Raw genomic sequence first — 27,573 nt, 5'->3', positions numbered from 1 at the left:
ACGTGGGCTCCGTCTCACTAAGCACAATAATTTTCACACTCCAACGCGAATCGGCAATAGCATCTGCATGGGCACCAGTCCAGATCTGACACTCAGCCGCCACCTCGTGGACATCACCTGGAACAGGACACACCATACACTAGGCAGCGACCACTACATTATCTTTCTCGCTGTACCGTTTACACAGCCTCGTAAGAAATTCCTTACACACAAGCTAACAAACTGGGATGATATCCGCAAAATGCGAATGGACTACCTAGATTCAGCCATCACAGACATCGACCAATGGGTGAGCTCACTCATGACCGATGTCTCCACACACGCAACACATCCAAACAACACAGGACATTCCTACATTACACTCTAGACTCGCCCACTTCTTGGAGGCTTATCACAGCCTCCTAGAGCGCTGGAAAAAGAAGAAACTTAACCGCAAGTTGAAAAAGAGGCTGGCTGCACTGCAGTCACAGATCACCCAACATGCAGAGGAGCTCTGCCGGTCCAACTGGGGACAGGTTTGTGACAGCATGGCCGGCAATCTGACCACCAAGCGAGCCTGGCAACTCCTTCGACATTTCATCGACTCTACACAGTCCAAAACTGCTGCGCAACATCACGTAACTCGGCTCATACACAACACGGACTTAACCCCGGACGTCCTTTTGGACAACCTAAAACAAACACATACATCACCCGGCACATCCGACCCGCTTCCTCCGTATACAGGCCAACCAAATTCTACTCTCGATGTTGAGAATACGGAAGCCGAGGTCCGAGCGGCCCTCCTGACTCTCTGCACCTCTTCCGCTCCCAGTGTTGACAAAATTTCCAACTCCATGCTTCGCAAATTGGATGATCAATCGATCACCAGATTGCGGACTACTTTAAAAAATGCTGGGCGGAAGGTACCCTCCCCCAGTCTTGTCGTCATGCCAAAGATATATTTATTCCTAAACCAAATAAACCACTCACACTAGCAAACCTCCGTCCCATCTCCCTCATTTCGTGCCTGGGAAAACTTTTCGAACGCGTCGTGCTGGCGAGACTCACTCAGCACATGACGGACAATGACCTCTACCCCCACAGCATGGTCGGCTTCCGCCTCCGTTTGTCCGCGCAGGATACCATGCTGCAGCTCACCACCGACATTTTTGAACCGGCCATCCCAGGCCATACAAAGGCCGTCCTGGCTTTGGATTTATCCAAAGCATTTTATCGAGTTGATCACACCGCGATCATGACAGCCCTCTCCTGTCTTGATGTGGGTGTGCGTACGCACACCTATATCGGAGCTTTCCTTAACAACCGCACGTCTGAGGTCCACTTTGGCCCACACACATCACCTCCTTACTCCCTTAAAGGGGTCGGTACTCCCCAGGGCTCTGTCCTCTCCCCTTTCCTGTTCAACGCGACAATAATCTCACTAGCCCGCAAACTTACCACGATACCACACCTCCGGCACACCCTCTATGCCGACGACATAACGTTGTGGACCACCCACGGCAGTGATGGCGACAGAGGGCACACTACAAATCTCCGCCAAATTAACACAAGAACACGCACGAAGCATCGGACTCCCATGCTTCCCAGAGAAGTCCGAGCTCCCCATTCTCCGCCCCACCACCCGTAACCCTCCCAGCGCCCCCATAACCGTTGCTTTGGATGATCGCCCCAATACGGAGGTGGACACTCTCCGGGCACTGGGGCTTCATATCCAAAGCAACGGTAGAAACAGCCTCGCAATAAAGGAACTCAAGCGGGTGACAGGTGCGATCTCGCGCCTCATCCGCAGAGTTTCGGGCCAACATAGGGGCATGAGGGAGCACGATCTATGTCGTCTCATTCATGCCTTTATCCTCAGCCGATTCTTATACACGCTCCCTTACCTCAGACTTAGAGGTGGAGAGATCTCCACCTTGGACGCGATGCTTCGTACCGCGTTCAAAACCGCCCTTCACCTACCCCTCAACACTTCAACACAGAAATTACTTCAGCTGGGTCTCCACAATACTGTTGGGGAGCTTGTGGAGGCCCACAGACAGACCCAGTATATCCGATTGACACAGACTGGCACCGGACGTCATATCCTCAGAACTCTCGATGTTCACATCCCAGCTAACGACCCCACACTCCTCTCCATCCCACGCCCTGTCCACTCCAACCTTCTTGTCAAACCCCTTCCCCGAAACTCCCATCCACAACACCACGAGCCCCGCCTCCCAGCCCGGGCAAAGGCGCTCCACAAATATTACGGCTCCGAGACGGATGCCGTATGGGTGGACGCCGCATGCTCGGGCGATGAGGCGGCGGCAGCCGCGGTGAACAATACCCTTCAGTCCATTGCAACTCTCCGCCTCCCCTCTGTTACCTCCTCAGAAGTGGCCGAGGAGGCAGCGATCGCCCTTGCAATTGCCCACACGGAAGCTAAATATATACTCACAGACTCAAAAACTGCACTACTAAATTTCGCACGTGGGCGAGTTCATGTTTCGGCTTTTTGCATACTGACCTCGCCCACTGCCAACCCACCCCGTCACGTGGAGCTTATCTGAGTGCCTGCGCACTCGGGGAACGCTGGCAACGTGGCCGCCAACAGCTTAGCCCGAGGTCTAATACGCCGGGCACGGGCGGTCCCCATGTCGGAGTTCTCCCGGGAGCGCATGCACACGTTTAAAGAGATGCCTCAGGCCTACCGGGTCGAGAGACAGATCTACCCCCCACCTCACTCCTCCCTCAGCAATCACCACCAAACACTATGGCGCCGCCTCCAGACGCGAACCCTCCCATCCCCTTACATTAGATCCCGTTACCACCCCACTCTCACCGACACCTCCTGCACCTTTTGCAACCACCCCACTGCCACCCTGGCCCACATTCTATTCCAATGCCCGGCGGATCCTCCCCCGCGGGGTCTGGAGCACTTCACCACCCGGGAGGAATGGGAGACCCTGCTACGCTCTGAGGACCCGGTCCGGCAAAAGACCGCCACAGACCGAGCTGCCGATGTCATGAACCGTAGGAACATGAACGCTTGAGCGCAGTGGGGCCGTGCGGGGGCCCCGGGGCTGCGCGCCCCGAACTCTTCTGGTAAAATAAATGTTTTTACTACTACTGCTCCGTAGCCCTCCACTACGACTACTATTTCTCTCTTTCCACTTTCACTCCCATCTTCCACCCTTCCCTTACGGCGCGGTTGCGGTGTCCACAGAAAACAAGTAAGACAGTTACCGCGCCTTTCCCTTTCTATAAATAAATCAAAATCTCTTCTGTCTGCACGAGGCAGCGGAGGTGGCTCAGCTGCAGAGCCAGTAGCAGGCCCGTGCATTTCTTTTCCTTCTTCCTACAGCCACAACAACAACAACAGCATATCACGTTCACTGAGCGGTGAAAGCGACCGGGAGTGTCTGACACCAAGGCTGAGAAAGCGGATGGAATCGTCCACATCCTGTTTTTGACTCACAACCTCAGATGACTCCTTTATATCCTTTCGTAATGCCAGCAGCTTCTTCATGCGCCCCGTTTGCTTTTCCAAAACTCCACGAATCTTATAAATGCCAGTAGTGGTCGGCGTCGCTGCCAGCTTCATAATACGACCAGCCTGCGTTCTGAGCGACGCGCGGGTTTTTGGTGGAGTCAAAGCCTTAGATGCCGACTGCACCTTCTTTCCGCAAACTCTATGCTTGGCCTGGACGCCGCGAACTTTAGCCGTGCACGGAGGCGCCGGTGACGATGTGGCAGGAGCTGCCTCGGTAGCAGTAGGCTCACAGGACAATCCGGGGTCCACCAAGACGTCAGCCGCCGTCGCGCAAGCAATCTCAGGCTGCAAAAACTCCCATGATGGGGCTGGGGCAGGTAGGTCACTGCCGCTTGCGGCGGGGGCTAGCCTGCCACCGAATTTTTATCTGTTGTAGGCCGTCATTGCACCCGCCACCGCTTCGGTGGTGGACGACGGCTATTGCTGCGGCGTGCGTCTTTCTTTCCCTCTTCCTTTTCTTTCTGCTCTATTTTCTCTTCTGTCTGCACGAGGCAGCGGAGGTGGCTCAGCTACAGAGCCAGTAGCAGGCCCGTGCATTTTCTTTTCCTTCTTCCTACAGCCACAACAACAGGCTGGGATGGACCAGTCGTATGCTTGTCCAACTGACGTCATCACTGCTGGCCGTTCCTTCGGCATTGTACCAGTAGACGAATTCGTCAACGTTTTTGATGTCGTGCCCTCAGAGTCTGTTTGCACTTCCTCCTTGCCTTTAGCCGACTCAGCTGGCTTGGCAGATGGGGTCGGCACTGTAGGCTTCATGGGTGTAAGCGGAGGAAATGCAGTTGCCGCTGCGTCCGAGTAGGAACGGCGCACCGGGCACGTCACCATCGGGTGGTCATCACTGCAGCGTCGGCAGGGCAGACTGCAGCCTTCGCTTGGATGACCGTGGATACCAAAGCGTCCACAAAAAGGCGCTGAACACTGCTCCCGAAAGTGATCCGAGGAGCCACATTGCCGGCAAACACACACCTTTATACTCAAAGGTTACGCGATGCCCAGCGACGCTTACATAGTTGGGTACTGGTGACGACGCAGACATCTCCATCCGCACATACCGTGTCCCAGTGAGAACACCCTTACGGGAGCTCATTTGGCCCACAGTGACGGACAGGACTTTACCATGCTGGCTCAGGACCTGGACGAGCGCTTCGTTTGAAACGTAAGACGGCAGAAAAGGCAGGCCACGGTGGTAACTTGAGGTCCAACAGGGACGATTGGTACACACTCGCTGCCGATGATGAGGCAGCATGAAAGCCAGCTCCTCACTGTAACTCGAAAAAAGTGGGCGCCCTTATGCTGGACGCAGTAAACTTCAGGTAAACCCACTATCGAGGCCGCCGCGTCGACGACGGTCTCGAAACTGGTCCCCGCAGGGACGACTATGTCGAAGACCAGAGTCTTCGAAGGATTCCATGACGTTGAAGGCGCCATGGTGACAAAACCACGGGACGCCCCTAACGTGAAACACGCAAGGATGCCCGCCACTATCAACCGTCAGTGACTACTCCAGTTGCACTACAAGTTCTCATTGAAACGCAAAATCCATCATGGGTCCGAGGTACTCACCGCAGTCACCGCAGACGTACCTCCATGCGGCAACAGTGCTCTCACCAGTTATTGTGACGCAATCCATTTATCGTGCAGCGTTGTAGTTGGTGACATACGGTTTCTCGTCGCATACAGCACACAACTTTTAATCAAGCTAGAGGACAAGTAGTACGAGGGATTCGAACCGATGATATATGTACCTTCATATAAGGCTGACGCCTACTGGTCTATAGCTTTTGGTATATACAATATTCTATAGCCAGCGAAAACAGGTTATATGGCTTGCAGTCTGTAGCTTTAGAGGTATTGACATTTCTATAGATAGCTAAAGGTAACTGTAGGACTACTAGTCTATAGCTTCAGGAGCATACACTTTTCTATAGCCAGGTGGCCTGCCTCTGACCTGAGCGGACAGGGCGGACGCGTCCACTTCGGCTCCCGACAAAAGAGCCCATTGTGGTGCCAACTTCCATCGGACCACCTTCAAATTACCAAGCGAAGATCGGAAGATGACAGGAGTCTGACAGTACCAACTTTTTGGTGAGCGGACCACCGATTTTTCGATTATCGCAGCACTTCCATCGACAACGCCGGCGTTAGGCTTAGCGCGGCAGCGGAGAAGCGAGTGGGAACGAGAGCGCCCTGCGGCTGGCGGCAGCCACCACGGGGGCGAGGATCTAGACAAAGGAGGTCCATCCGGGCCAACATTTCGCTCGAGAATGGACGGCACCCAAGGCCAAGATCTATCGATGGACACCGCACCGTGCCCGAACCTGCCTCCACCCGACGGGGAAACAGGCGGAACGCCGGCTGCCAACACCAGCTCCACCGATACAAATCCCACGGAAAACACCTTTCAAGGCGAGTGGACAACCGTAGTTTGGAGACTATGGCAGAAAAAAGCGAAAAAACTGGAGCGTCAGGCCAAGATTACCGAGAATACGACAGCAAACACTCAAGTAGGCGAGACGGCGACGACGGCGCCACCAGCCAAGATGGTCGCTGCGGCGGTACATGAATCCAAGATGACGAGCGGCGCGGAGAGCAGCCGGGGAGGCCGCGGAGGCAGCGCCACCATGCAAGATTCCAGCCAACGTCACGAAATAGCTGACGCGCCTGTTCCGAGAGGACGCCGACCCGGCGCGGAGGAAGGAGTGCGAAATTCGAACCGTTTTAAAGGCGGAGAGGCGGAGTGGCGACTCAAGCGCGCGAAACCACTGCCGATGAATGACGCTAAGGTGATCTTCAGACCCCATTGGGGTCTGGTGGTGAAGAACTTGACAACACCTCAAGCAGCCAAGGCTATAGCGCAAGCCTGCGGAGATCCACACAATTTTCGTCTGAAAGACTTGTTGGTCCGCCTCCGACCGGGATCCAACATCATCGTCACCAGCACCCCAGACATGCAGATGGCGGAGCGCATGATGAGCATCCGAAGCTTGAATTTCGAGGGAAAAGACCATCCGGTCAACGCTTTCATGGCTACACCGGAAGAGTACCTCAAAGGGGTGGCCCACGGCATCAACCACGGGGCAACTGAGAAAGAATTAATGGAGAGCCTGTTCGTCAGGGCCCAGGGCGTGAAAATTATCGCGGCCAGAGCAATGGGCAAGTCCAAGTCGGCCCTCATTGTCTTTGAGGGGCCAATCGTACCGAAGTGGGTGTACTACTATGGGGGAGAGATCCCATGTGATCCGTACAAGCCAACGAAGCAATTCTTCTACACCTGCCGAAAGCCAGGACACCGAACAGACGTATGCCCGAACCTGTCTATCAGGGCATGCAGAAGATGCAACAAGCAAGATCCGGAGGAAAGTCACGAGTGCGAACCTCAATGCGCTCTCTGTGGAGAAGCACATGAGACTGGAGCCACCGGATGCCGAAGCAAGCTCAAGGAGATCCCAAAGAAGACAAAGGGACATCCAAAGTCACGTCAGAGCTGCCCAGAAACAAAGGGCATCATGAAGAAGCATCAGAGGTGGTTCAGTTCGGACGGGGAGGAGGAAACATCGCGTGAGCGGTCCAGGTCCCAGTCCAGGTCGTAGGCCAACGCGGAACTCAAGAAGCCAGCGAAGAAAAGCAAGCCAGGCACCTGGGAGAAGAAGAAAGAAGAGAAGAAAAAAGACCTTGATCAGGTGAGCTGGCCAGCCTTGCCCTCCCAAAAACAGCTAGATGAGGAAAGAACAGAAATTCTAGCCGAGCTAAAAGGGATAAGAAAGGAGAACGCAATGATTAAGCAACGATTAGATCAGATGCAGAACCAAATTAACATTACACAAAACAAGTTCGAAAAATCCACACCATCGGTAAATCAGACACCCCCTTTGACTGCCGAAGACATATGAAGAATAGCAGATGAAAAGCTAGCACAGCTGCTCCCACACATCATTGAGCAAATCACAAAGAAAGCCATGGAACAAGTCACAGGCTATATAGAACAAAAGTTTCAGGCGATGCAAATCGAGATGACCAAACTTATTAGGAAGCAAACAGCCACCACAGTAAGAGAAAGGGCTGAGAAGCCGTATCACAGGCCCGGACTGACCAGCTTGCAATCTGAGACCGATCATGACTAGACACCAGAAGGCGAAGCAAGACCGCTTAGAGATTTGCCAGTGGAATTGTAGAAGCATCAGACGCAAGAAGGGGATGCTGTCACAGCTGCTGGCCTCACAAGCGGAACCACCGGCTGTGATAGCCCTACAGGAGGTTGGCAGTTCCCCTTCAATTAGCGGGTACGAGGTCTTTGCTGCCGATGACGAGAGCTGGAAGGTGGCGACAATGATGGAGAAGACCATTACAACAATTCGGCATGACCAATTTAAAGGGATTGAAACCCCCCATATCCTTGTGGAGGTGGTCCAAAAGAGTGACAAAAAAAGGGCACTTTTATCCTAAATGTATACACTCCCCCTCCCAACGAAAGATCGACTTCGACAGGCTTCTCGGAGAAACATTAAACTTGGTAAGAGGAAATCAGCTAATTATATTAGGCGACTTTAATGCAAACGACCTGGCCTGGGGATACACGCGACAGGACAAGAGAGGCCGCATTATTAGAGAGCTAATAGACAGACATGAATTAACACTGGTAACGGACCCGGGAGTGCCCACGAGAACGGGCAACAGTGTGAGCAAGGACACTAGCCAGGACCTTACGATGGTCAAGAACTGCGGCGATGTTGAGTGAATAAACACGCTTAACGATCTGGGCAGTGATCACTATACAGTAAGCACGACCATCCACACCTGCAAGATCAGGCGTCAGGTTGGCACAGCCAGGATTACCAACTGGCACAAGTCCAGAGAAACGCAGGAGGAGGACCAAGGCGAGATTGAGGATCTTGATAGCTGGTGCGGGGCGCTGCGGAAAAACAAGCAGAGATTTACGCAAGAACTGACACGCACAAATGAGACACCAGAAATTGACGCCCATCTACTCCACCTGTGGGAAGCGAGAAGGGGACTGTTAAGAAGATGGAAAAAACAGAGGCACAATCGAAAGCTTAGGATGAAAATCGTGGAGATCACAAAGAAGGCGGCGGAGTACGCTGAACAACTGACGAGAGCCGATCACGGAGGAAGAAGTCCGGACGGCAATAGCAAGTGCCACTCGAAACACAGCAGCTGGTGACGACAAGATCACTAATGGCATAATTCGGAACATGAGCAACAGCAATATCAAGGCACTGGCGCATTTCATGAACAAGCATTGGGAAGCAGGAACGGTGCCAGCGCAGTGGAAACACTCGGTGGTCATTATGATCCAGAAATCCGGCAAAAAATTGGCAATAGAGAATTCGCGGCCCATTTCTTTAACTTCGTGCCTGGGGAAGATTTTCGAGAGGGTTGTCAATAATAGACTGAAAAATTACTTAGAGGATAGCGCTCAGATGCCGGACACCATGCTTGGCTTCAGAGAAAAGCTATCAGCCCAGGACGTTCTCCTGCAGATCAAAGAAGGGGTCTTGACGAGTATCCCACGCTCGGCAGAACACGTAGTTTTGGCAGTGGACATTAAAGGTGCATTTGATAATGTTAGTCACAAGGCGATCTTAGATGGTCTGGCAGACACGAGTTGTGGAACCAGAGTCTACGCGTACGTTAGGAGCTTTCTGAGTAACCGGACGGCCGAAATCAAGATTGGCAATATAGAAACAGAAACGTTCTCCCCGCCCAACAAAGGGACACCTCAAGGAGCTGTCATTTCGCCCACACTGTTCAACGCGGCAATGATTGGCCTGGCCAGGCGCCTCGAGAAGGTGGAGGGCATACAGTACGCTATGTATGCTGATGACGTCTCCATCTGGACGACCACAGGATCACTCGGGGAGAAGGAAGCGAAATTGCAAGAAGCAGCATCTGTCATCGAAGAATATCTAAAACAGAGGGGCTTGGAGCGCTCATCAGGAAAATCAGAAGTGATCAGATTCTGGCGAGGGAAGGGCAACAGCTCTGCTCCCACAGATCAAGGCCACAAGCTCGAGATCTGGCTGCATGGGGAGACTACCCGAAAAGACAACCGTGAGGATCCTGAGGATGTGGCTCCAATCGAATCAAAGGTGTCAACACACACTTAATCTGCTCAAGACCTCGACCCAGCAGGTCGCTCGAATGATAGCACGGGTGACCAGCAAAAAGATGGGGATGAAAGAGCCCGACACACTCAAACTTGTCCGGAGCCTCGTTATTAGCAGAGTAGCGTATGCTCTACCCTACTTCAATATGACCAAAAGAGAGGAAGACAGAGCGGAAGCCATCATCAAAATGGCTATCAAGACCGCACTCAAGCTCCCCAAGAACACACCGAACCACAAGCTAGCAGCTCCGGGTCTGCACAATACAATACAAGAATTAGCAGAAGCCCAAATCAAGTCACAGCTAAACAGACTTCTACAAACGAGGACGGGAAGACGGGTGTTAGAAAGACTGGGATATAGCACACACCTGCAGGCTTATAGCAAGACAAGAGAGGTATCGCGGGAAGTCAGAAATTGGTACCGAGTTCGGCCCATACCAAGAAACATGGACCCCCGCCTACACCCGGGAAGGAGGCAGGCAAGGGCAGAGTATTATGAAAAAACATTCGGTCAACAAGACACGTCAAGGTTCCCCGACGCAGCCTTATACGAAACCAACGCAAAGAGGGCGATAGCCACGGTTACAGACTGCGAAGGCCGGGAGGCAGTTAGCGCCTCGATTCAAAACTGTACAGTCACGGAGGCAGAGGAAGTGGCTATCGCACTGGCCATTAGGCAAGGAAGAGAAACGGGAGAGAGTCTGACGATACTGTCAGACTCTCAATCCGCGTGCAGAAATTTTCATCGGGGTAAATTATCAAAGGTAGCGCACCAAATCCTTTCTTCCACAAGCGAGCCAACAAAACAATACACTTAAACACTAATGGGGATTCCGGGGCATGCAGAGATCACGGGGAATTTGTACGCAGACAGGGTAGCACGAGGACATGCAACCTACCGTGCGCCCAACAGTCTCGTGACAGAGGACCTGATTCCGCTTGACCCTGACTACACCACAATACTACAACACTACAGAGGCTTGCGGAAAGTATATCCGGAGCCGCATAAAAAGCTCAGCAACGAGGAGGCCATAGATTTGAGGCGGCTACAGACCGGCACCTTCGTTAATTTACACATATTACACATGATGCATCCCACGACATTCAGAGATGAGTGCCCGTGGTGCGGGAAGACCCCTACCCTGTGCCACATAACATGGGAATGCAGCTCACATCTACAAAAAATTGAAAACCCAAATGAAAGACAGTGGGAGGCTTTGCTGGCCAGCTCTGACCCGGAGGCTCAGCTCTACCTGGTCACAAGAGCTCGCAAACTGGCGAAAGCCAGTGGTGCCCTGGACTGGGGGCGCCAACCGCTCGTCAGCCTCGGTTGAAGAGGCGAAGAAAAAGGTCCCCGAGCAGTCAATAAAGTTCGCTCACTCACTCACTCACTCTATAGCCAGGTAAAGCAGCTTATATGGCTATCAGTCTGTATCTTTACAGCCATTAAAATTTCTATAGACAGCTAAAGATAAGTGTATGACTATTAGTACATAGCTTTAGGAGAATACACTGTTCCATAGCCAGCTAAATTAGCTTATATGGCTTCTGGTCTGTAGCTTTAGATACATTCAAATTTATATAGACAGCTAAAGATATCTGTATAATTACTAATATTCTATTGCTTCTAGAGCATAAACTTTTCTATAGCTTGCTAAAACTGATTCTATGGCTTTGCAGTCTGTAGTTTTAGAGGCATTCAAATTGCTATAGACAGCTAAAAATAACTGTATGACTAATAATCTATAGCTCCAGGAGCATAAACGTTTCTATACCTTGCTAAAACTGATTCTATGGCCTTCAGTCTGTAGCTTTAGAGCCATTCAAATTTCTATAGACAGCTAAAGATTACTGTAAAGGCTATATCTTCGTGGACATATGGTTTTCTATAGTTAGCTGAAGAGGTTTTGTATGGTCCCGAAGCTATAGACAAAGTGGTATAGAATTTTTATAGCTGCCTATAGATATTGCAATGGCACTTTATAGCCGACTATAAAAGTCCATAGGTAGGCACAGCTGACCACAAAATTTTACATTGAAGTACATAGGCCATTTTTAGTGCGTAGCACTACTAGCCGCAATCACGGATTTCGCCGAGGTCTATCCGAAGTCGATCACTCTCTCTCTTCGTGAACTTGAAGCGGAGAAAGAGAAGGTGGCTACGTGCGCGTCTCAGCATTGAGGAGGTGGAGCAGCCGCGGAGCTGTAGTAGAAGCTTCTCTCTTTCTCTGTACATCCATCTCTCTGTGAACTTGAGAGGAGGAAGGGAAAGTGGCGACGCCTACATCCCGCGATCTAACACTGAGGGGGCGGAGCGACAGCATGATGCACCCAGTTAGAGAGTAAGACAGTGAGAGAGGGGCGTGTCAGTTGCGGATGTGGCGGCCGTCCCAGGGCAGCGTTGCACAAGCGTGTGTGCGTTTGCTTCGCGTCGCAATGGACGAAACCGGTCCATCTGGCATTGGGGCGCAGGTTCGCCGGGCTTGACGTGCAAGGCAGCGGGAACGTGAGTCTACTGAATCTGGTGTTGCAGCTAAACGGTGCAAGAATGTAGAATCACAAGGAACGAGGAAACGTGCCGAGCGTGCTCACGAAACGACCCAAGGCACTGAGCGTCGGCGTGAAATGGATGCCGAAGCGAAGAGGAAGAAACGTACGGTAGAAACTCCAGGGCAACGGGATCCTGGACAGCAAGCGAAGGCTGCTGCCAGAAAGGTACACGCCGCTGAGAGGCTCGCGAAAAATCAAGCTGCGACAAGGATATTTGAACGCGATTTTCTTGGCAACTGCGCAACCGCCGGCTCTGTTTGCCTTTGTGACTGCTGGCCACCTCTTGCGTGATGTGAGGAAGATTTTGCAGAAAGTGTAAATCGCCGAAGCGTATGCATGAAAGGTATAGCGGGGATAAGCGGTGCTACGCACCTACTTCATATTTGATTAACTATTCAAATCGGCCATATTTTTTGTATAGGATATACCGGAGAGGAACTTTAAAACCTACGTGCAGCCGCGGCCGCGCAGCGCACGGCTGTATGTGAAGTCCGCGCGTGCACACGGAGCAGTAGCGAGAATGAGGAGGAGGGGGAACGGGCGCGTGCAGACGCGCGCAAAGTCGGCGCTCTTTGCCAGTGGAGTTACTTAATTTTACTTTTTTCGGTTCCCTGGCTGACAAAGAAGCTGGCTGGAAATGTTATTTATTGGTGCCTTCGAAAGCGAAAAATTATGATTCATTAATCGCCGTGAACATTGTTTTCAAAACACGCTTGTTGGCAGGCTCATACATAAAAAAAAATCTTGAACGCGAATTCGCTACTCGAGGGGAAGAGGGCAAGCGACATGTAATTTGAAGGAGTTTAGGTGGCACGTCTTGTGTTGCTAAGCTGTGGGAGAATAAAAAAGTTCGCACCTCGAAAATAGCTTTCAAAATTACAGATTTTTTTGAAAGCGCATCGTAATTTAATAATCTTTCACCTTTCTCCTTGGAAATCGACCATGGCGAGAACTGGGCAAGGCGAAAAACAACTGAGTACAAGCAGACAAGCACTCAGATGATGCACGGAGCACATGACGCGGCCGAGCATGCAAACCCGGAGCTTTTTAAAGGCCAAGAAAACGGTGGTGAAGAGGGGGTTCACTTTGTTTTTTGGTTCGTCAGCTTACAAAAGTTAGTTATAAACTTTTTTTGTGTGTCAATGTGAAAACACTGAAATCTATGTCCCCGCTGTTGAGTGAAAGGAACAGTGCATTCTTCTCATGGAGACTCACTGACTGGCGTGTGCACAGCGGTGAGTGGGACCATTTACTTGGAGAAGGCCCACTCAACCCTCTTCGACGACCGACGTAATTGTACACCCGCCGACAAATTCAACGAAACTAAACGTTGCCATCTACAATAATCCATTCGCTTCAGCAGAGGGGCGACTACAGCTACCAACCGGCGCCGCGTTGCCCGTCTTCAGCGCGTTTTTGACGTTTTCTTTACAATGGCACAAAAAAGGTTGGCTGTGGTTTAGCTCTGGTTAACCCTAGTTGAATTGTGAAAGCAACGGCGGAAGCTTCTTTTGCCTGCTGCATTATTCCCCTATCAGTGTAAGGTGACACATTATTGGGAACACCTAAGATCATCCTTTAAGAGTATGACGCGAGAGCGTAAGTTACCAGTCTTTTTCTTCTGCGCCTCCTCCCTGGCTGTAAAAGGTGATGCGTGGCCTTCGAAGGGACCACGCGACGACTCGAAACCTGGCGCAGTATTGCTATAGAAATAAAAGAACTCATCTTCTCCTGCTCAGGGTGTTGTGTGGGGCCCCTAAGCGATCGTAAGATCAACTTTTGCAAACACCAGCATACTTACTGGTTAGTTTTCTAGTTATTTTCCTCGATTTTGAGTAAGCGCCTTTTAGGTATGAGCATTTAAATACTTTAGCTGCCCCCACCTGTTGTCCAATTTCCTCAGGCGTTCCTCATATAATATTTTACTCCGAGTTCCCCTACTTCGAAAGATGCCCAGCCCATATCTCCCTGTACCGCTCATTTGTGGTTTTGCCGTGGGCACCCAGTGCGAATCGTCCGACGGCTGTCTGATTTATTTATAATGTCGACTGTACCTCTGCTTTTAGGCATAAGATCGCATTTCCGAAAATAGGCCCGGGCACGATAATTCTTTTACAAATACCCCTCCAAACCACATACCTGTTGTATCCACACAATGCCCTATGCTTGATCATCCCGGCATTTCTTCGCCTTTTTGCCCTTAGTGATTGCTCATGCTTTTCAATGTATGCCAATCCTTAGTTTACCGATGCCCCGAGATATTTATATACTGCCGCTCTGGATGTTTCATGGCCTTGTATTTTAAGACACTCACCAGTTGAGCCGTTGAAGACCATCAGACCCGACGTAACTGCGCTGAAACTGAAGCCTAGAGCGTCCCCTTCGTCTCCGCAATACTTAACTAGAGTTTGCAAGTCGTCCTGGCTATCTGCTAACAGCACAATCTCGTCTACATACATCAACTCGGGGAGGAGCTGCCCTACCGCCCTTCCATCTATCTATATGACAGGTTAAAACCTAGGTTACTTTCTTGTATCCTCCGTTCCATATTTATCGTATAAGGCATGAACAGCAGCGGGGATAGAGGACAACCTCGTCTTAATCCTTTGCACACCTTGCAAGCTTCCGTACTTCTTATTCCTTCCCATGTAATTTCTACTTTTTTATCCCGGTATATTTCCTGTAGGAAATCAAAATCTCACAACCGACACCTTGTTCTTTTAATATGTTTCGGAGGAGTTCCCTGTTGACGTTGTCGCAGGACGTTGTTTATGTCCAGGAAGGCCAAATACAAAGGTCTATTTTCCACTCTTAGATATTGTGAAAGAAGGCTAGGTTGAGACGGCAAGGTCGTGACGGCAAGGCCAGCGATGCCTTGTCTAGCGTTTTAATCCGATGACAAAAACCCAGGCGCGTGTCGGAGCCGGCGCCACGGGACGATGATGATGGTATGTACAAATGAAAGAGGAAGATCATGGAATGAACAAATTAAAGAACATCCACGGAAGGCTCACACAATGTGCCCGGGGGGTCGGAAGCGGCCAGCCTGGCCGCTCCTAACTAAGCGATGCATTGCGGCGCACAAACGGTTTCAAGCGAGACACATGAACAATTTCAGTTCCACGATGGCGTCGATCAGCTGGGGGATCAACAGGCGTCACTTTGTAATTCACTGGGGAAGTTTGGCTTATGACCTCATAGGGACCTATGTAGCGGTGGTGGAATTTGTCACTAAGGCCAGGGGTGCGCAATGGTGCATAAAGCAGTACTTCGTCGCCAGGACGAAAAGAGACCACTCGATGTGTAGAATCATAGCGAGTCTTGCGGTCTTCCTGGCACGCTGCCGTGTTGAGGCGGGCAAGATGACGGCATCTGGCCACACGAGATAAAAAATGGGTAGGTACTGATGTGGAGTAGTCGGGCGTAGAGAAGAAGAAAGCGTCGAGAATTGTAGTGGGAGGACGGCCATAAACGAGGAAAAATGGAGAATAACCGGTAGTCCGTTGTACTGCTGTGTTATAGGCGAATGTGACGAATGGTAGAATAGTGTTCCAATTTCGATGATCTGGTGTGATGTATGCATGGATATCATGTCTGACAAGGTGCGATGAAATCGCTCAGTCAGACCGTTAGTCTGGGATGGTAGCTTGAGGTTGTCTTATGAAGGGTGGATGACACGTGAAGAACTTCGGCAACGACCTTCGATAAGAAGGCTGTACCGCGGTCATTTAGGAGCACCCGAGGAGCAGCATGACGCAATACAATTGATCGCAAAAAGAAATTTGCTACTTCTTCAGCGGAACCAGTCGGTACAGGGGCTGTCTCAGCGTAGCGTGTGAGGTGGTCGACAGCTGTTATAATCCAATGGTTACCCCCATCGGAGAGAGGTAGGGGACCTAATAAGTCGATGCCGACTACGTCGAATGGCGTGGCGGGACAAGGAAGAGGTTGTAGAAGGCCAGCGGGTGAAGAAGTCAGCCGTTTGCGACGTTGGCACAGAGGGCAGGATGCGACGTATTTGGCAACGGTGGAAGATAAGCCAGACCAAAAGAATCGTTTTCTCACGCGGTCGTAGGTTTTGTCAAAACCAAGGTGGCCTGCAGTAGCGTCATCGTGGAGAGCCGCCAGTATACGTGGGCGAAGCACATGCGGCACGACTGGGATCCAGCGAGTTCCATCAGGGCAATACACGTAACGAAGTAGGATGCCATCTTCGAGCTTGAAATTGCGAAGCTGTCGGCGAAGTCTAGCATTGGGCGGTCCCGAAGCGCCGATAAGGCGGTCGATGATAGGACGGCAGTAGGCGTCAGCTAATTTGCTGCGAGCGGAGTGCGTGTTTGTGCTCAGAATCGTCAAAAGAAAGTGTTGTGATATGCGCCGGGGGAAGAGATTGTCGGCTGTGGTCAGAGGTAGAAATGCGTTGCGAAGAAAAACAGCAGGCTGATTCCGTAAGTGGGCAGCGAGAGAGAGCGTCGGCGTCTTGGTGTTGGCGACCAGATTTATAAGTGACGTCGAAATGGTATTCTTGCAGGCGTAGAATCCAGCGGTAAAGTCGGCATTTCAAATTTTTGAGTGAAGACAACCAGCAAAGAGCATGATGGTCGGTCACAACTGTGAAGTGCCGACCGTATAGGTAAGGGCGAAATTTTTGGACAGCCCAGACGACGGCAAGACACTCCTGCTCGGTAATGGTGTAGTTTTTCTCAGCTGGAGTCAGAGTCCGACTGGCAAAGGCAATCACTTTCTCACGCGATGTTGCATCACGCTGCAGAAGTACAGCGCCAAGACCGTGACCACTGGCATCGGTGTGCAGGATAGTTGGAGCGCTGTCACTGAAGTGGCCAAGAACAGGATCTGATGTGAGGGCGTGCTTTAGGTCATTAAAAGCAGTTTCGCACTGTTCCGTCCATACGAAAGGGCTGCGTGCTTTAAGTAGCCCATGAAGTGGTGCAGCAATAGTTGCAAAATGCCTTATAAAACGGCGGAAATAAGAGGCGAGGCCGAGGAAACTGCGCAAATCTGTAGCCCGTTGTGGACGACCAAAGTTCAAGACCGCGATTATTTTTTCAGGATCTGGGCGAATGCCGTCATGGCTGACCAGATGTCCCAATATTCTAATTTCCCTCTGTGCAAAGTGGCACTTCTTGGTGTTGAGCTGAAGGCCTGCCGAAGCGAGACAGGTGAGGACTTCATTCAGGCGCGTGAGATGGTCATTAAAGGTTTCCGAAAAGATAACAATGTCGTCCAAGTAACACAAACAGGTTCTCCATTTTAGGCCACGAAGCACAGTATCGATCATTCTTTCAAATGTCGCTGGTGCGTTACAAAGTCCGAAAGGCATAACATTAAATTTGTAAAGGCCATCGGGTGTTGCGAAAGCGGTTTTTTCTTTGTCGTCCTCGTGCATAGGTATTTGCCAATAACCTGAGCGGAGGTCCAAGGTCGAGAAATATTCGGAGCCTTGGAGAGAGTCAAGGGCGTCATCAATTCGTGGCATCGGATATACACCTTTGCGGGTAATTTTGTTGAGCGCGCGGTAATCAACACAAAAGCGTACCGAGCCGTCTTTTTTTTACCTAGCACTACTGGGGAGGACCATGGGCTTGCTGAGGGACGAATTATATTGCGATGGAGCATGTCATTTACATTTTCTTCAATTACTTTTCGTTCAAAGAGGGAAACCCGATAAGGTCGTCGGCGAACGCTAGAGTTACCTTCAGTAATGATGCGATGGTGCGCAACACTAGTCCGTCCCAGTGGTGTGGAAGTGGCATCAAAAATGGCTTGGTGGTGTCGAAGCAATGTCAGCAGTTCTTGGCATTGGTTCGGCGTGAGTTTAGAATTAATAGTCTTTGCGAGAACAGAAAGAGAGACGTCTGACGAAACACTTTGCTGAGGCGGAGGGGCGGTGAGCACCATCAGGGAAAAAGGTTGAACATCCACCATGCAATGCAGAGAAGTTCCTTTTGGGAGCACGAGGGATTCACGTGAAGTGTTAGTGGCCAGTACTGTCGCTGAGCCGTTGTGAAACCGGACAAGACTTGACGGGAAAGCGATGCCGCTTGCAAGATGACTATATGATGGTGCTATGAGTACGTCCCCGTCAGTGATGTGGTCAGAAACAACAGTAAGCAGTTTTTCGCACTGAGGAGGCAAAACAGTATCAGCGGCGGCAACGAGGGGATCATGTCGTTCAGAAAAGTTAGATGAAAAATCGCTGCCTGTCATATGGATAACACGGTCACCACAAGAAATTAACGCTGAAGCGGTTGACAAAAAATCCTATCCAAAACTCATCAGGTGCGCACAAGGTGAGAGCACAGCAAACTGCACATGATGGTGGATGCCGTCGACAACAACTCGTACGGTGCACTTCGCTGAAGAGCGCAAAGGGACGTCATTGGCTCCACGGAGTTCAGGCCCATCATATGGTGTTGTCACTTTTCGCAAACGGTAGCACAAATCAGCGTGAATGACAGAAATTGCAGCCCCTATATAAATCAAAACTTCGACCGGTAATCCTTCAACGAAAACAGAAATCACATTATACGGGCGATCTGGAGGACTTTTGGTAAGTTCGTAGAGTGCAGTTTGACCTCCGGAAACTGCAACGCTTAGTTTTCCGGAGGGCGGACAGGGATAGTTGTTGCGGGGCGGAGAGGGGAAACTGAGCGGCGGTATGGGGACGTGGACCGGCGTCGGGATACATGGTTCCCACGAGGCTCAGAGGAAGATACCGGAGGTGGGGAGGATCGTCGAGGTGGGCTTGGAATAGACTGGCGTTGATAATATGAGGTTGAAGGCATGTCAGTTTCGAAGGTGTCGTAACCACGGCGCTTGTTCTGAAGGCGGCGACGACAGAAGCGGGATATATGTCCTCTAATACCACAGTAATAGCAGACTGGTCGGGAGGGACGCCAAGGTGCGTAATAGGGTGGTGTAGGTTGAGCCATCGCCATTGCATTGACGTGATTGTAAGTTGGTGCCGGTCGGGGCGGGGGAACCAAAGAAGGGGGGGATGCAGCGACGTGCACGTAAGTCGGCGCTGGATGGTTTGCAGAAGGTTCGGATGTCATGGGGTGGCTGATAGTTGATAACTCTTCTTTAATCATGTTGCTTAGAACGGCGTCATTAGAAGGTGCGGAAGAATGATCGCACCCATGTCGACAAAAAGAATTGAGGGCTTGGAGCTCCTTGCGTATGATTGCTCGAATCATTGCCCGCAGATCAAGGTCAGCAGAGGTCGGACCAGTTGCGAAGCTGGGCTGTAATCGAGAGGACTGCAGCTGGTCGAGGCGTTGACAGGTCGTTATAATTGAATCTACACTTGAAGGATTCTGGGCAACTAAGGTATGATAAGCCATAGAATTGATCCCTTTTAAGGCGTGGTGCACACGTTCAGGTTCTGTCATGGTGGGAATTATGCGCCGACAAAGTGCAAGAACAGCCTCTATGTAAGACGCATATGATTCATCAGGACCTTGAAGGCGGGAAGCGAGCTTGTTTCTCGCGATCTCAGTCCGAACTGCCGGGTCGCGAAGTATTGTCGGAACTGCTGTTTGAAAGTGGTCCAGTTAGTAGTGTGGGGTTCGCGATTAATGAACCAGTTTCTGGCGACCTCAATGAGATAGAACGAAACGTTGAGAAATTTTAAAGCATCGTCCCACCGGTTATAGGCACTGCAGCGTTCATATGTGTCGAGCCAGTCATCGACTTCTTCGTCGCGACAACCAGCGAACAGCGGCGGGTCACGTTGACGTGGGGGCAGAGTCGGAGGCGTTGGTGCAGCCGAGGTAGAGGGTCCGGCCTGGTCGGGATTGCTCTCGGTGGACATGATTATGGTGGAAGTTGCCAAACGGCGACCTGAACGTGGCTCCAGCGAGAGCATTGCATTGCATTTCGATGCATTGGGTAAGCACGAACAGGTTATCATCTAAGCGCCTACCATTTCTAAAGCCGTCCTGAAGTTCTCCGAGTATCTTGTTACTTTCCACCTATGCTTGCACCTTTAATTTCACCGCCTGCATGGCCAACCTGTACATAACAGATGTTATGGTAACCGGCCTGTAGGATTTTATGTGCATCCTATCTCCTTTCTCTTTATAAATCAAATTCATTTTACTCTAATGCCAGCTGTCCGGAATTCGCTTACTCGGTATGACTGTTTCTAAAGATTTTAACATTTCCTTAGTTCTTGGATCAAATTCATTAATCAGCTTGATAGCTTGATTGGAATTTCATCTATTCCTGTTGATGTGCTTTTAGGAATATTGTTGTCTGCCTTTTTCCAGTTAGGTTGGTCAGTTCTAAGATGCTTTGTATTTGGCTATCTTGCGTTGCTTCCTGATTGGGGAGATTACCCTATCGGCACTCTTAAATGGCTCGGCTTTAACTGATGTAATGTAGTTCACAGCGCTGGCTCCCTTTAAACAATTTTCCTGGTTGTCTTGAATTCGGTCCTGCTTCCTCTGATTCTTTTTCCCAGTCAGCTTATATGGTTCTAGCAATTTTCTTGGTCCACCTGGCATCCTGTATTTCAGCCATCCGGCGATCGGTGGACTGCTTTATTTTACTTTGGACGAGGGCCTGTACATAAAGTTCCTTTTGTTGATACGATTCCCATTTTTGGTCGATTTCATCCTTAGACACCTCCTCCGTCCTTAGACCGTCCTTGGACCTCCTCTTTGCCATTTTGTTGGGCTCAGCCCCCGTTATTACACTTTCTCCTGCTTCACTCCGGAGCCCTCGGCGACCCCCCTAAAAAAGCTACAGCCCTGCCTGCCAGGCGCCAGCCGATCTCTGCTCCCTTCCTTCTGTTAAAATGGATGCTATATCGCTGAAAAGCGCTGCCAAAATCTGCTCTATGTAACTCCCTATTTACCTCAACCACTTCGAAACGCTTCTCTAGGCCTTACTTTCTTATTTGATAAGTAACTGTCGCCACATGCTTTTCAAGTTCTCCGTTCGTTCCTAGCACCTCCGATACTGTGCACAACGATCTGCGCTTGCTGTGCTATCGCCCTGACATCGTCAACTTCCTGAACTAAACTTTCCACCACTCCTGCAGCGTCACCATTTACGACATCTGTCAGCCCCGCGGCTGCTACCAGAGTTGTGGTTACTTTGATATTATGCACGAATAAAGTGATTATGTCACTCGTTTGTGTAAAACCGGAAAACCGGCTTTCTCCCCTATGGTTCATGCGCACCGAAGAGCACATGCCCGTGTAACGGGCACACGTCGCTGCTATAGTAGTGCTTTTAAAGTGATGGGTCCCGTCACTGTAGTCATTACGGACTGTTGTCACTACCAAAAAAAATGGGGGGGGGGATAATGAAGTTCACTATACAGGCGAAGGAAGGAACTGCACTCGCTATGCAGTCGCGCCAGGTCGCGTCACGCTTGCATACAGCTTTCGAAGGCACACTCCATAGCCTGATATATTTATTTTTGTGCAAAATTTAGAGGCGAAAAGTGTTGGGGTAAGTGTACCCGAAGCTTCATTCGACCGCGTGCTCGGCCGCACTGACGATCGAAGGCGCGCGGATTAGGCGCGGCGGCCGGTGGAAACGAAACAGACCCCATTGGGAAGGCCGTAACAAAAGAAAAGCGCGCTCTACCTCGAGAATGCTTTGATGAGGCATGGCCGTAGTAATAAGAAATTGTAGGGAATAATAAAAAGAAAAAGAAGTTATATAGTCACTGGATACGCGAACGGCCCCGCGTGAGTTAGTGACGCACCTCGTCACCGCACAGCGTTGTTGTTAAAGTCACGGGCCCCGTCACAGTACAGCGCTGTTATTAAAGTGACGGGCCCCGTCACTCTAACGCTCTTGTTAAAGTGGCAAGCCCCGTCACTGTAGTCAGTGCCAAGAAAAAAAAAAGAACCGCTGCAAACAGCTAGAGCGCAAGGGGGGGGGGGGGGGGGTCCCAAATTCTAGATATATTGGGCTTGGGCTTCAGAAAGGTCAATAGACCACCAGCACAAGGTTTTCACCACCAACACAACGGTTGTGCACAAGGTTTTCACCACAAACACAACGGTTGTCTCCTGTTGCAAAGCATGAAATATATGGTTCTTGCAATCCTTAGTAATATATGCGATACATACTCTAATGAAACATGTATGCATACACCTCGCATAAGACGTATTGTGGCTCTAAATTACTTCACAGTGATGCCTAAAATTAGGATTTCTTTGTGTGCTCTTGATACCTTTCATTTATACACCTGCCAGCTTTTTTTTAACATTAGCTTTACATTTTAGCCGAAAGGAATTAAGGCGATGTGTTACGAGCGCGTTAGGGGTTTGCGGAGAAGCTTTCCCACGGCATACTCCGATAAGTCCGAAAAAGAAAGACGTAAACATGGACTGCGCATACAACTGCTCGTGCCGTTTCCCCTTTTTATTATCACTGGTCTATGGTGCCGCCTCATGGTGGCGCCAAGTGAAATGTCGTATATAAATCCGGCCGAAAACATGACGCCGATTGCTTGTCACGAGGCCCGCCGGCGTTAGGAGACGATGACGCGGACAGCCTTATTGCAGTATAAAAGGCGACACCTACGGTGGTTCGACAAGGGCATGATCCCCATGCTTCGTCAGCTAATGACGCACCTCGAAGGAGACAAAGATGTGGTACCTCGTGTTTTTCTGCGTGTGCTACCCACCTTTAGAATTAGGAATGGCGTCATGTACAATAAAGACTTTTCTGTTCACCGAAATCACGGAAGCTTGTTAGGATGATCCTACATGCTGGTCACCTTCATTACAGCCGAACATTTTCACGGATTCGGGAAAGTATTACTGGCCGAAACTGGCTGAGTACGAGCGTCAGTACACAAAAACTTGTCGCGAGGGCCAACGGCGGAAGACTCCATCCACACATCCGGCGGGCCAATTCTTTAGTCAATCGAACCACCGAGTGCTCCGTTCTAGACAATCGGAATGGATTTTCTGTGCCCATTTAACCATGTCCCAGTCCGGCAACAAATACATTATCCTAGCGAAAGACTATTACTCACGCGCTGTTTGCTGAGTTCCGCGCAATTCCGTGTGCGACGGCTGCAGAAGGAGCCAAATTTTTCATCGAGTGTCTTCCGGCGTGGCGCACCGGTAATTTTGATCACTGGCCGGGGTACCGCATTTCTGGCACAACTTCTACAAGAGATCCTGTCTAAGCTGTACCAGCCAGAGTTGAACTATACCGCGAATTATCATCCGAAAACTAGTGGGCTGACGGAGAGGCTGAACTATACGATGACCGATATGATCGCCATGTATACGTGGACGGCAACCATCGGAATTAGGACCAGGTATTACCTTATGTTACGTTCGCCTATAATCCAGGATCGACAACTCGTATGTCACCGTTTCAGCTGGTGCGTGGAAGAAAATAGATAGATAGACGGATTTATTGAAAGGAAAAGGCAGAGAGGTTGGCCCGAATAATTCAAATCTGGCCTGCTACTCTGCACTGGGGAAGGGGAAGGAGAGAAGAAAGAAGGTCATGATGGGTGAAGATGTGGGAGAAGGCACATGAAATATATATACAGACACAGCAGCTTGCTTTACAAGCGCGAATCAAGTCCGCTGGCGCTCAAATAACGGCAAAGAGCACGCACTGCCTGGATGCCCTTCCCCTTGTCCTGCCAAGCGCCCAGCAGCAGTTCCTCCGACAGAGGCCTCTTGTCTAAACGCTTCAAGGAAGCAGCTAGCACTACCATGCTCGATGCTTTGCTGCCGCACCAGCCGCCTGAAGGCGTAGCTGATGATGTTCGATAAGAGGCACGACTACACATACAGCACCAACAACATACCGGCGCTCATTGCTACAACGTCCGGAGACGTGACATTGATTTTCGACCAGGTTATAAGGTCTGGGTTGGAACACCGGTTCGCCGTCGTGGTCTGTCGAAAACACGTATGGAGCGCTACTTTGAAGCGTGCACGGTTATTCGTCGCATCGCTGACCTCAACTACGAGGTGCTTCCCAGCGGAAGCTAACCCTGCATCATCACGTTCTGTAGTTGTGCATGTAGTTAGGACGTGTTACGTGTGACCATAGAGGAGCGCTTACTTGTTTCCTCCGCTTTTCCACTCGGAAAGCAACACGTGCAGACAATATGCTTGTAATTGTGCGGGTGTTTTCGTTCTTTGTGCTCAGCATCGGGACGATGCTTATTTCGGAAGGGAGGCAGTGTAAAGCCCGAAGAAGACGAAGCGCGATCGCTTCGATGATGACGACGCTACTGCTTTGACTTGCACGCGGCTTGGTTCCGCTGCTGTTGCGCTGGTTCTTCCCGTTGCCCTATAGACTTTTGAGGTCTCTGCTGCCGCACTGTCTCTGTGTGCCAGGAAATCTATGCGACAGTGACGGTTGCACTCAGCACAACCTATGTGTAACGTGGATGTAAAACATTTGTACGAATACTACTTGTAAAAGTGCGTGCGCGCTGCTCATCGGTGCCGATTGTTGCTCGCGTTGCAGAATTTCGTCAGCGATGAAGCATTGCTAATGATAACTGTGGATGTGTCATATATTTAGGTGCATTGTGTTTCTTCCTATTGACCTCAACATTTTTATTGACCCGATAGCGTCATGGAGCTCGAGGCACAAAAAATCCGGTGGTGTCGGGTGTCTGTAAGAAACAATGATTTGAAATTATTAAATTAAGTCATCAAATTATGGAGGGTGCAAATGGGAGAGCACGATCCTGTAATAACTGCTCATAATTCTACAAAGTATTGTGGCGCAATTTCCGGTGTTGGGGTTAAACCCAAGCCTAGTTCGTGTCGAACGTGCCCGCAATTCACAAAATCAAAGGCTCATTGGTCCAAGATGTTAGAGCAGCGCCGAGTAAATGTGTTTTTGTGAATGCATATTACGTAGCGGCACGTGTATGAGTACTGCTTGATATCGGACAATAAAACAGAAAACAAGAGAAAGAAGGAAAAGGTGCTATTGCGTTTCATAATGAAGACGTAGCATATGCGACGTCCAATTTTTGTTTAACATACGGGTTCCTTGGTTTCGGTGATTGTAAATGTGGGTTCCTGTCTGGCTGTCTACCCTTTCATACACGCCCCTTTCAGGGACGTTTCGTCACGGGCGCCGATTCCGTCGCCGCTGGATCCGTGGGTGGAATTGAAATCAGTATTTCAGTGCGTTCGTTTTGAGGCGACATTATAAGAATGAGGACGCAAGGTAATTGCAATGAACTAGACCTGGTTTCTCTGTGCCTGCTCTACCTTCATTTCGGCAAGTGTTTATTCAACACCGAGTTGCGATGGTCTTCCTTCTTGCGTGCTTTGTGCGCGCACGTGTTTCAAGTTTTCTTCGTAATTTTGGTACTCTATGCCCACGACAGACGTATTTGTTGTTTTTAGTCCAGAGTATGTTTCATTGAAAAAAATATGCAGTGGTGGGATTACCATCTCTCGAACGCCCAATGAGAGCTGTCAGCTGTAGTCGCTCTTATTTATGCCCGGGTCGTTTTCAGACCGTTCGCGAGCAGCATGTGCTGGGCACTCACTCATCCACTATTATTACATCCATGGGTTCCTTTCACAAAACGGAGAGTTGAGCTAGTTGGTACATTATCGAATGATCGTAGCGAAGGCTTCCATCGGCCTCGGGCTCTACAAGCGTCACAAAAGGCAGCTACCCATTTTCAATCACGCTAATGTTCAAAATTATCAAAGCATTCTCGCGGAGCCCCGGAAGAACTGGTGGTGGTGCTTAGCACTGCTGATATAATGAAGGGAGATTGTCACCATATTTGTGAAAGTTTTTTTCCAGCCCACTTGTCATTGCTTCATAAATTATGTTGTGTATTACAGTGGCAAATGTTATCAAATGCCAGTAACCTGTTCTGGCTTCATGGTAAAATAAACTGCATTTCCCTTCGCGCATATTTGTCTAAGCATCAAAATGTACAGTCTGAAGACATACCTGCACGCTACTAAATGGATTAAACTTCGCAGCGAATAGTACTTATTCAGTGTTCTAATTGATTAATGATATTTTAAGAGCTGCCTTGAACGATCGGGCTAAGTCATGCTTAAAGCTTTCCCGCGCAGCCTTATGGATATACTCGGTATCCAAATCGTGCATATATTTATGTCACGGGCGTTGGCAGGCTGCTAGCCTACTGAGTACAGCGCCGACCGTGGGCCGCCAAATGGCCGAGCAACCGTTCTCAATCAGGTCGGTGGTAAGTCGGGGTTGCAAGCTCGGGCCATGAGCGCAGGCTGACGTCTGCCCTACCTCGTATGTGGCCGACCATCTTATGCCGATGGTTGGTCATTGGCCGGCAGTCAGCCAATGCAGTTGAGTCTTATACTCTGACGTCAACTAAAGCAAACGAATGTTCATTTAATTGAAGGCACACTTTGCAAAGCTCAACGCCAGTCTCTCACTAGTACCTGCAACCGCTATCATGCCAAATCATGCCAAATAGTGCTTCTGAACGTCTTAATCAATTCAAAGAATGTCTACCCCAGAGCATGCTGGGATCTTAGTGCCGAAATGCTGTCGCCGTCATTGTACAACAATACATGTCGGGTAGAAAGTTGGCATCTTGCCAACTTTTCTTGAAAAACTACGCAGGGGAATGAATGAATGAATGAATGCAAACTTTTATTTTCCACCGAAAAGGGGCCCTCCGTTTCCCGCCTCCGGCACGCAGGCCAGGGGGGGGGGGTGGGTCGGGAGGAGCCCAGCAGACTAAGGACTAGTGAAGGTACAGGAATTCTTCACGGCCTCAGCCGCCAGGCGGCAGGCCTGCTGCTGAGTTCCTAGCAAAAGTGCGACGCCACCCTTCTTTGCGCGGCGTTCGGTGACATACCGTTTGGCTTCCCTTTTAGCATTTATATATGCTAGTCATATGAGAGGCTAGTTCTCGATTGTGATTCGAACTCATGATATGTGTTCAGTCAGGAGCAATATGAAAGGGAAGAAACGTTTTGCACAAAATTGAGAATATTTGCGAATTGCGATATTGTCAATGCAATACCAAGGCCAGTTTGTCTGCTATGCATTAAAAAAACTCGTTAGAAAACCGCAAAAGATACGCCTGCCACATATAAGTACGCAGTAATAAACAAATTAATGCTCAAACAATTGATTCCCTCCCGCAGTGTTCACGACTGTATACCTCGAATTCTGTGCCGTGAATTCTAAGTGCAGCTGTCCTTTGAAAGTGAGGCAGTAGTACGCCTTCCTTTCTCCCAAACCAGTTTACAGACCAAAATACAAAATAATTATCGAATGAAACGACGGTATTAAAGGCGCTATATATTGCAGCTACTTACTCTTAGCGGATAGTTTGAGCGTCCTCTAATTTCTTGGTCAATGT

General features: G+C 50.0%; 1 pseudogene; it reads left to right on the top strand.

Moving 5' to 3' along the window:
• The first annotated feature begins 308 nt into the window (after positions 1 to 308).
• LOC146200487 (uncharacterized) lies at positions 309 to 2,552 on the top strand (annotated as a pseudogene).
• Positions 2,553 to 27,573: the final 25,021 nt, after the last annotated feature.

The sequence above is a fragment of the Amblyomma maculatum genome, chromosome 2 (genome assembly GCF_055883805.1).
Source record: "Amblyomma maculatum isolate TAMU_Amacu chromosome 2, ASM5588380v1, whole genome shotgun sequence".
NCBI lineage: Eukaryota > Metazoa > Arthropoda > Arachnida > Ixodida > Ixodidae > Amblyomma > Amblyomma maculatum.
The sequence above is the reverse complement of the archived record's forward strand: the minus strand, read 5'-3'. Positions and strand labels throughout refer to the sequence as shown.